The sequence below is a fragment of the Mus caroli genome, chromosome 16, assembly GCF_900094665.2.
Source record: "Mus caroli chromosome 16, CAROLI_EIJ_v1.1, whole genome shotgun sequence".
Classification (NCBI taxonomy): Eukaryota; Metazoa; Chordata; class Mammalia; order Rodentia; family Muridae; genus Mus; species Mus caroli.
Window position 1 is genome coordinate 44,918,492 of NC_034585.1, and position 11,834 is coordinate 44,930,325.

Genomic DNA, 11,834 nt, shown 5'->3' on the forward strand with positions numbered 1-11,834 from the left:
ATAAGGACACAGGCTCCACTGTGTTCATAGCTGCAATCCTTTAATTTAGTTTGTCATGTTGTTGTGACCCCCAACTGTAAAATTATTTTAAGGTCACTTGATAAGTGTGATTTTGCTACTATTATGAATCGTAATGTAAATATCTGGAATGCAGCAGAGCTAAAAGGCCACCTGTGTGAGGATGAGAACCACTGATCTAAAGCAGGAAATCGGGGAGAAAAACAGACCAGATAAAAACCATAATGTCATTATAGCCCTTCATTCTCATGCTACTATCTTTCTGAAAGCCATTGGTTAGTTCTCTGCTCGCCCTTCTACCAATGTTCCACTTGAGCTACTAAGCCACCTGTGGTGTGGCACTTACTCATCATCCTTATCTTTCACACACATCATGGTTCCTGGTACTTCAAAAGAGCGCAAATGAAAAGATGGATGGATAAATGAATTTTGTCCCTAACTCATGAATATACTTTTTGTGTTACATTATAGAGATTAACCTTTTGCTTAGATACATGTATGCTTAGCAATACAAATTTTAAAATCCTTAAAATTTCCCCCTACTACCCATAGTCCTATAATAATGAAAACACAATATAAATATGGTGGTTCTATTTCTGAAAGGTTACATTACCTCTAAAAATATTGTTGGAACACATTATTCACGAAGAGCTAGCACCTTGGGAAACATGGCCTGCCTTCATTTTATCATCGTGTGCCTGTAGGAAGAAGCGATGTGATAGAGATAGCTCAGGCAGATCTTGAATTTGCTGTGTAACTTTGAACTCCTGCTCTTCCTGTCCCAGAATCACAAGTGTTGAGATTAGAGGCATGTCCCATCCTGCCCAGATCAACTCTCAAAGTAGCCAATTTCATACCATTTTGTCCTTTTGGATAGTCAACAAAAATTTTGAAATAAAGAGAAACTGTGACCAACAATTCAAGAAAGCAGCTGCTGCTGAGGTTGAAGCTACAGAGGACACACTTTTGTGGAGAGAGCCACAAAGTACTGCTGAGCTTCTCATTGTCCTAGGCAGACACCTCCACTCCTGGTGCTCCTATCCAAAGATGCCAATACTAGACTTCCTCGGTTTCCAAGATATAAACTCATTCTCAGAAGGAAAAAAAATGAGGATTCTCATCAAGAGCTAGAAGTTATAATAACAGCTATACTTAGAGCTGAAATGTTTTAAGTGAAATTGAGTTACATTGAACACTTCGTTTAAAGTATCTTGTTCATGACAATTACACTCATGATGAATGTTTATATCCAGCTGCTGTCTTTCTGGGATGTCAGTGTGAGAGTCAAAATTACTTAAATTAACAAAAGAGAGAGTAGGACATGTGTCACAAACTCTGTCCTAGTCAAGTAGCTGAACATCAGATTTTTGTAGCAATTTGGACTGGTAAACATCAAATACTGTTAGATCCTGAAAACAAGTTTACCTTCCTTCTGCACAGGCATGGAAACCAATCTCATCCTCTTCCTCACACTGTTGCTATATCAACATGTTTTAAGATGGTTTTTCTCTTATTTTCCAAAGAGAGTTTGCTCTCTAATTGGTTGCACAGTAAAATATGAGCCATGCTGGGGACACTTTATTAATATTTGACTACTATCCAATGATAACCAGAAATGATAATTGTGTGTCTTACTCAACGTAAAATTCAGTATTAAAAATAGAAAACACGAGTCCAGTGAGAATGACTCAGCAACTAAAGGTGCTTCCTACCAATCCTGAGGATCTGCTCTTTATCCTGACAATGTAAATGGTAGAAAAAGAGAATGGGCTCCCATACCTTGTCCTCTGACATCTAAACACACACTGTGCTACACAAATGTGTGCACATGTACATATATCAAATGTAAAAGTAAAATAGATTAGGATATAAAGTAGACCAGCATCTGTACATTTGGATGATGAAATGGCCTAAAAAACATGAACTTGCCTTAGAAAATTCAAGATAGCATCTATAATATTACAGTTGAAAAATGAGAAGCAGCTGTTGCAGGTACATTTTCACTGTTTCTCATGCTAACAAGAAACTTTTAGTTCAGCAAATAAAATCAAGATGCTCATAATAAAACAAACAGGAACCCATCCTGGACTCTAAACAGGAAATGGTTCTTCCCAAGACAGCTATAAATCTCCAGTAGCAAGATTATACTGAGTGAATATCAATCCCTGGAAGTAAAATGAGTATTCAGCATGCTCACATTAATAAAAAACCATATTTGTCCACATTGACAACCAGTGCTTTGCAGAACATAGTTCACAGGAACAGAGCAGTTGGTCAACATGGCACATTCCAAGGAAACAACTCTTAGATTCCATACAAAAATTAATAAATACTTCATACAAGAAACAAAAGATTTTTCATACCTCAACACTAACCTCTACTGTATAAGTTAAATGAGTTTATACATCGATGATAATAACCACAAATTCCATAAAACACCTAAGAATAATATAATATGCATTACATTTAGTTAAATACATCAAATCAACACCTAAGAAAGGAAAGAACATTTGTAGTTAAACCCTGCTTGTCACATCCAAGAAATAGTGCAAGGTCATGAACCTTCCTCTGAATTACTTTAGGATTTCAATTAATTCCAGGGAAATAACATGCCTACAATTTATTTTTAGAAGCCTCTTTAGCAGTTCATCTAGAACAGGTGAAATTAATGATCCTACTTTCTTGACTCCTTTTGTTGACTGCTTTGACTGGAGGCATGTGATAGGCACAACACTAGTAGCTACATATGCCTGAGGTTAAAAAGTGGATCATTTCAAGAAATAGATATGATGTAGGAAGCACATGAAAAGAGTCAAGAATTGTTAAAAGAGCAAAAAGTCCCACTGCATAATATATGTTCTTCATGGTTACCAGAGCCCACCATAGCTAACATGTTCCACAACAGCTGTCCCATCATGACTACAAAACTACAATAAATTTATAGTGCAACAGATGGGCAAGAGACAGAGGAGTACTGTAAGTCTGGGAGCAGTAAACTAAGCAGGGTGCCCTGCTTGATTGAACCCTAGGTCTCTAGCCATTCCTCCTTCCTGACCATAACATCTAAGGAAAAGATGGAAGAGACCATGTTACACCTAGAGTGATGGCTGACCTTGATATCTACTTTCTAGAATTTAGAAACTCAGGAAACAAAATCTCTGAGCATGCCTATGAGGCAGTTTCCACATTAGATAAATTGAGGTAAGAAGAGACATACTGATATGCATGGTATCTTATGACTGGAGTCTCAGACTGAATCACAAGGCAAAAGGGGGTGACCAGCAGCATGCGCCACTCTCTGCTTCCTGTCTGAGGAATCAGTGTGACTAGCTGCCTCACACACCTTCCCCTGTGGCTGCCTCCCCATAATATGGGCTGTGACCTCAAACTGTAAGCCAACATAAACCTTCCCGGCCTGATACTGCTTTTGTAGCGTGTATGATCTCAGCAAGGAGAAAGGAAACAATAGCTCCTAGTCAAAGCACACTAGTAGCTTGCCTGGAAGTAGACAGTAAACACTCAAAAACATATTAGCAAACCAGATCCTTAAATACATAAAGCAGTAATATTTTACAAGCAAGAAGTGTTTATGTCAGGGATATGAAGTGATTCACCATTCAAACCCCATTGTAAACTGTAACAGTCAATAAATCCAAAGTAATTTTAAAAATAGTTTAGTAATAAGGATCATGTATGAGATAAGCATTCTCTACAGCTAAGCTGGCTGTCAATAAGGTGCATGCTGCACAAGCATGAAGGCCTGAATTTGATCCGTAGCATCCAGGTCAATAACTAAGCATGATGCCATCTGCTTAGAAACCAAGAGTCAGTGACATGGAGACAGGCAGACCCCTGGGTGCACTGTCCAGTCAGTCTAGCATAATCAGTGAGCCCCAGGTCCCATTCAGGGACCACCTCCAAAAACAGAGTGGATGGCTCCTGAGGAACATCACCCATAGTTGACCTTTGGCCTACATATGCATGCATATGCGTGCATTCGAACAGGAACACATACACACACATACACTCCATAATCATGTACACCCTTTCATATACATACCTGAACAGACACACATAAACACATGTATGTGTGATGTGTGGAGAGAACATTAAATTTTCTCATAAAGCATAACATAGGCCATCCCTACAAATTATTTTAGGTTCTTCATAACCCTGGGCTGGAAAGCCCCCTCAGCTGTTGCTATGTAAAGATATTATGGTTATTTCTGGTTGTCAGTATTCAATGATTACATGGATAAAGAATTGTTATTTGCCCCATTTTCAGATTGTAACTTCATATATTACAATTTTATTTCCAAGAAACAATTATTTTAAGCTTCAGCTTTCGGATCTGGATAAATACCAATAGCTCTCCAACAAGCCACATTAGGAGAAAAATAAAGGTAATATCACCATGCAAATTTCACTTTCATTATACTTCTCTTGAATGGCTTGGGAGTTTGCTTCCCTCGACCTGTCTGAGATAAGGAGGTACAGATCACTAGTACACTGCTGGCTTTCCGGGTACTAAATCTTACAGAGCATGGAGAGGCCCTCAGAGTGTCAGAGATAAGAGGCTTGGAGAAATGATGGTCAGGATCAGTTTACTGGATTTGAGAACTTTGAGGGATGGAAATCACTTAAGAAAGGAAGAATTATCTATTTCAACTGCTGAGCCTTTTTTTTTCTTTTTTGCATTTGCCTCACCCTTAATTTAAGGCATTTCATCTTTGACTGATAGACTTCATTCAGACCAGGGCTTGCCCTCTAATGTATCCCTTGCCATTTTCAACCATCTCTTTATAGTTAATCTCTTTACAGTTACTGTGAGCTGACAAGGTTAGAAGTATAGACAGACTCATCTATATCTTTCCATAATGTCAGAATTTATTAAACAATAATTTTACAAACTGTTAGATCCCAATTTCCTTTGATAGTGTGATCATTGGCAAGCAGAATTTCTTTTTTTCATACATTTGCATATGGGGGAGGACCACCTATACAATCATCTTCAAGAACACCACCTACTTCATTTGAAACAATGTCTTTCGTTGGACCAGAATTCACCAAGGATGCTAGAAATACTATTCATAGGGTCATTTCGATTCTTCCCTCTCTACCTCCCCAACATTGAGATTACAGGCATATACTACTGTGCCCAGTTGGTTTTTAAATTGGGTACTGAAAGTTGAACTCAAGTTTTTGTTTTTGCAAGTTAGCACTTTTGTGTGCTGTCTCCCCAAGCTCCTCTTTTATTCCAGTCTTAATTACTAATATTAATTCTCAGATCACACACTATTCTTCATACACATAGAGATAGATAGACGACAGATGAGTGGATAGATAGATAGATAGATAGATAGATAGATAGATAGATAGATAGATAGATAGATAGATAGATAGAGGATCTGGTGTGTTTGATAAATTCACAGACTGTTTTGCTTTCTGATAGCAGACAACCATATGCCATGTATTCCCAGTCTACTTTGATAAGTTATGGACAGTACCTTTTCACTTTCGGGACTATGTTGTTTATAAATCCTCATGGTTCTTTATGGGCCAGGTAGACATATGTACATTCACAAACAAAATGTGTCAACATTCTGCCTCTGCATTTGTAACCAAAATGGGGTCAATAAAAAGGAGTTTGCTGCTCTATAAAATGGAGTCATCCAGGGCAAGGCGCACGCTGCTGTCACTGTTTCACACAATGGGTTGTCACAGATTTTATTGAGTGATTTTAGCCATTTAGCATGTCCCTACCCTTTTACCTCTGTAACCTGATCACGGTGATAGTAATTTCTAGCTGCTACTAACTCAGAGTGACCATACTATCTGTGTGCCTTATGTTATATACACAGTAGAGTCTGTACATATATTACTTCTAGTTTAAATACTCTGAACAGTTCATATTGTTCCAGGTGGACTCTAATCTCCAAAAAAAAGAGAGAGACATCAATATAAAACCTTTAGAGCATCATCCTCTGCAAATATAGATATACTCACTCCTCTGATCATGTAATCCTGTGATAAGGGTTCATCTTGTTAGGATAGGTTTACTGCATGTTCACTAATACCACTGATATTTCTGTCAACCTAAAGGAGGCTGCTTCTCTTGCTTTTGTTCTTATCCACGGATCTGAACTGGAAAACCTAGTGAAGATGGACTCTGAAAATTCTTCAAGCTTTTGACTGTAAGATTTTCTCACTTTTGCAGATAATTTACAGCTGTCTCTAAAATTCCTCTTGATCCTTATGAGTTGTAGACATTGCATTTGGCTGCTCAGCATTCCCGTCCCTACTTCATCTAGTAAGGATCCGTTTTTCCATGACTTGTTGACTCCACACGTCAGATGAAAGAAATTACCCTTTCCCTTATTGCACACAGTTGATGTTTCTGAGAGGAGAGTTATCATTTCTGCAAGGTTGAGGGCTTAAGTCAGGATGCTAGTGTGCCAGACAATTAAGGGAAAGCAAGGTTACCCTGAACTGTTCGCTTGCAAATTGATTGTTTCACTGCCAAGGAGAACAAGGAAACACAAAATGTGAGTGGTGGTTTGTCAAGGAACAGTGAAAAAGGAACTCTTGGGAGTTGGAAGGGGGAATATGAGGGAGGAATACTGAGATTATGGATTTATGGATTGTATGGCATGGATTGGATAGAAGTGAAGTCATCTTTATTGTGATTAGTTATTTTCAAGTTCATTTCTGGCCAAGTGAAAGCTGTACATTTTATACAAGCTCTCTCAGCCCAACTGAGGAATTGATCCTGGGTTATTCATAGGAGAGAAGAGTGCTCATGTATGCTACTGGGAGTAACTTATGATCAACAGGGAGCCCTGTGTTCACTGCCTCAGGGGAGATAATTCTCATCTCAAAGTGATTAAAAGTTAAGCAAGGTAAACAAGAAGGCCAATCTTAGGCACACTCCTTTCTCCTCTGTCTTCCACTGGATCACAGGCACAAAAAAGAACACAACTCCTTCTTCCAATTCAATTTTTCTCATAGAAAAATCTTTTGTGCAGCACACAATAATGTAATCAGTAAATATCTTCCATTATCTGTCATTTTATGATCTACATGAATTTCTAAGTCCATCTTTACCTGAATTTGTACCACTTTAGGGAAGCCTGCCTTCAGTGATAGAGTGAACCAGAAATAAGAAGACTCCTCCATTTTGGGAGGTTTGTTTGTTATTCCCCGGGATGTCAACCAGCCATCAGTTAGCCTTTTATCTCTCTTCAACCTGACTTCCTCATTCTTCCCTTCACAGATATTGATCCAGAACAAATACATACCTTGCAGCCACATCCCAGAGCAGTGGCTGTGAGCACAGAACTCAACTTGTCAACCTTGGTATCAGGTATGATTGGAGAAAGCAGGTGATGCTTTGACTAGCAGGGAGTAGCCCACTGCTGTTGATGGGTTAATCATAGGCCTGGAACTATTCTTTTGATTTTCATGGGTACTGTGTGTTTGTCATAGAAACATAATGACAAACATAGTGGCAATTTGTTGCACTAGAAATGTGGACTCTGGCAGAATATAGCTCTATATCTAAGGAAAACCCAAGAGAGCTGACTGCTAAAGGTTGCATATACACTCTGCGCAGCGGGATCAAAGTTTTCTTTGAACGTGGTCTTTACATGTACTGTGTTTTGTACATTAGGCTGCTCATATATACTTCTTTAATTTGTAGTTTAGGAAAGAGTTTGATAAGAGGAATCATAAACCCTGCCACTAAAGTCTTAGTTCATGTATTTCTGTAGTCTAGTGTCTGTTCTGCATTCTTATTACTCTCTGAACCCTCCTATGCTTTGATCAATGGTCTATTTGTAGTCATGAGCCTAAAATTCAGTTGGAAAGGTCTGAATCTTGGGTTGCCATATTGTTCTTTGCCCAGAGGGGAAATGTAGTCTATTACAAGTCACAGTGGGGCAAACAAATGGACCTGAGTGCAGAACTTGAGTTTCGTTTTCTATCTCTGCTATAACAATTTATCAGACAGACTGAAATAGTATACATTTATACTCTTACATTACTAGAATTTTGTAGCCAGCATTAGTTTCTCAATGCTAAACCCAAGAGATTGCCAGGTTTACTCTTCCTAGAACTCCTACCCTCTGATGTCTCTATTCTTCAAGTAGCCCTTCATTTTCAAATCCTATCACTATAAGCTCTGGTTTCCTGTAACTCTCCTGCTTTTCAGCTCTCTATCGTAGAACCATCTGCTTCCTTCTCATTAGGACAGTGTGACCATAATTAAGGCTCTCTCTGGTAACTCAAGATAAGCACACCATCTCAACAGCCTTTATTACATCTATAAAGACACTATTGCCATGTAAGGTAGTAGTCACAGGTCACATTAATTAGGTCGTGACTACCATTTGTTCCATTATTCAGTCTACCATACCATGTGATGATTAATTTTTCGTGTTAGCTTGAAGAGTGCTTTAGTCTCATTTTAACATTTAAATCCATGAGCTGTGAGAAGCATGGCTGGCATCCCTCCATAAAATGTGTGGATCTCCCAGAAGATGCAGAAAACCTGAGTGGAACAAAAGTCTAACAAGCAAAAGGAAATTTTCTTTTCTTTTCTTTTCTTTTCTTTTCTTTTCTTTTCTTTTCTTTTCTTTTCTTTTTTTTTTTTACTGGATATTTTATTTATTTACATTTCAAATGTTATCCTCTTTTCTGGTTTCCCCTCTGGACACTCCCTATCCCATCACCCCTCCCCCTGCTTCTGTGAGGGTGCTCACCCACTCACTCCCATCCCTCTACTCTAGCATCCTCGACACTGGGGCATTCACAGGACCAACGGCCTCTCCTCCCATTGATGTCCAACAACACCATCCTCTGCTACATATGTGGCTGGAGCCATGGGTTGATTCATGTTGTACTCTTTGGATGGTGGTTTAATCCCTGGGAGTTCTGCCATCTGGTTCTTAAAAGGAAATTTTCTACCTGATTTTTTTCCTTTTTTTTTTTAATTAGATATTTTCTTTATTTACATTTCAAATGTTATCCCTTTTTCTGGTTTCCCCTCAGAAACCCCCTGTCCCCTATTCCCTACACCCTCCCCCTCCTCATCAACCCACCCACTCCTGCTTCCTGGTCTTGGCATTTCCCTATACTGGGGCATCGAGCCTTCACAGAACCAAGGGCCTCTCCTCCCATTGATGATGGACAAGGCCATCCTCTGCTACATATGTGGCTTGCTTCATCTCCATCACTGGCTCTCCTGGTCTATGCCTGTCAATTTCTCTACAAAGAAGTTACCATAATTTATTTTTGGTCCACAACTTCTCTGTTTGGACTTGCCAGCCTCTGTAACTGCTGCAAGTGCCTACCTAACCTTTTGTACATGTTCCAAACCAACTCTGAAATACAAAACTTGTGAATTTTTTTATCAAGTTGTGTGTCTTTGTTAGATACTTTTTACTTCTCCCTCTGTCCACTCCTAATATCACAACTAAATACAAAGATCATGAAGTTTATTGTAGAAAAAAGATAAACTATGAATACTTATGAACAAAATTGAAATTATATTCCATATGGTATGTCCCCTAAAATGGTCATACAGATTGTAGTCTTTATTTCTTCTATCTTTTGTTTAAAAAGATGGTAAAAAAAATTAATAAAGATAACTACTTAACATGCTGGGTAGGAATTGCTATGAACTTTTCAAATATGACTATTTTTAACCATTTCCCAAGGAGCATCTGCCTTGTCCTCAAAATGTCATTTTGAAAGTCTAAGGGGATAATAAATGCAGGACTTCTGATCTGTTGACAAAACCCAAAAGATAAGCAAGAACAGCAAGAGCCACAAATTATACAGAATGCTAAACACAGCTCTATGACTGACTAACAGTTGAGTCTGCTTCTTGCATGATTTACAGTTTATAAGAAGCCTAAAGGGTTTTTTTTTTAAATCTCAATTATCTAAATACTTAAAAGAAAACACCTGGTAGGAGGCATCTTGAAACTACTCATAAACGTTACTTAAGGTTTCCACTTGAAATGCCAATCTTCTAGAATATCAAATGAAGACAGAAATCCTACTACCTAGTTGAAATGTAATAACCACGTAGCAGTGCATAATATAAAGAGCACAGAAGCACGTATTAAAGCAGAATGCATTATTGCTACCATCCCAGATTTACAGTGTACACTGAAGGTCACAAAAGTTATTCAAAGTTACAGTGAGAGACTTCCATGAGCCCTGGGAGCCACCCAAAGTTCCCTTATCCAGGAATAATGCTAATCGGGTCATTCTTGTTGCATTATTCCTCATGTCTGCTAGAGCCTTCTGTACAAGGGTATGGTGGTTTGAATATGCTTGGCCAATAGGGAGTGATACTATTAGAAGGTGTGGCCTTGTTGGAGGAATGTGTCACTGTGAGGGTGGGCTTAAAGAACCTCCTCCTAACTACCTGAAGACAATCTTCTCCAGGCTACCATTGGATGAAGATGTAGAACCCTCAGCTCCTTCACCACCATGTCTGCCTGTATGCTGCCATGGATCCTGATATGTTGCCAATGGACTAAACCCTTGAAACTGAAGCCTGACCCAATTAATGTCGTTTATAAGAGTTTCTTTGGTCATGGTGTCTCTTCACAGAAATAAACCCCAAATTAAGGCAGGTGTAAATCAGAAACATGTGACTCTTGATAGTCTAAGCACAGTGCAGGGGCCAAAAGAACCCAAACCAGAAAAATTACCGTCAAATTGGTCTCTTTAACTTTTACACAGTTAAAGAACATCACATTATGAATAATTATGACCATCATACAAACCATAACTAAAAGGTGTGATCTGTTTTGTCTCTATTAATAAGAGACTACTCCACCTTGGGGCTGCCCTATATCTTAAGAGAAAATTGACCTATAGCTGAACCCAGGCAGCACTCAAGTATCAGGATGGACTGACTCCATGGCTTGTCCTTGGCCCATACCCTAGAGTTACTCCCTAGCTACTTCCTAACAGCAGTCAGTAAAAGATTAGTCTAATTGTTTCAGATGTACTTTCAGACCATTTGTAATTGTTCATGTTTTTGCTCCAGAGCACTCGCCTGTTGGCTTACAATAGTTATCCTATAAAGGCTTGTCCCTTTGAGAACTGGGGACTACACCCTCCAGTTCTGCTGCATCAGAGACAGTGGTGTGGTCCAAGCTCAAGCTTGTAAATGAAGACTCTAGTGCGATTGCATCAGAGTCACCTCCTTGGTGGTCTTTTGGGGTTCACAAATGCTTTCTGGCACAACATTGAATCATGTTAAATCTTAAGCTAAGTAAAAAAATATTTGTATATGTATACAAAACGCTTCAGTTGATGCTTCTTATCACATCATTTTATGTATTCAAATATTCAATAATCAAGCTCAGTTCTAATTCTGCTCTGCATCACATGACTGTGAACACTTTGAATTGTGTGACATATCATAAGAAGCATAGCAAACCACCCAGGCAACTTATCTAAATATGCTACGATTTGAACACTGAAATTAATTAATTTTAAGTATGCAATCACTTTCACAGCTTTTAACATAATATGGGCAGGTGGGGGTTTTTAGCTTTTCTGTGTCTTTGTTTGGGTGCTAAGGATTAAACTTGTGGTTTCATGTGTGCACTCACATGGAGGCTTACTAAAATAGCATTTTGAAACACAGTTTTACTCATTTCTCTACTCAAACCAACAGCAAAAATATTCATCAGAAGCCACATCCAGCCAGGCAGTGGTGGCACATGCCTTTAATCCCAGCACTTGGGAGGCAGAGGCAGGTGGATTTCTGAGTTCGAGGCCAGCCTGGTCTA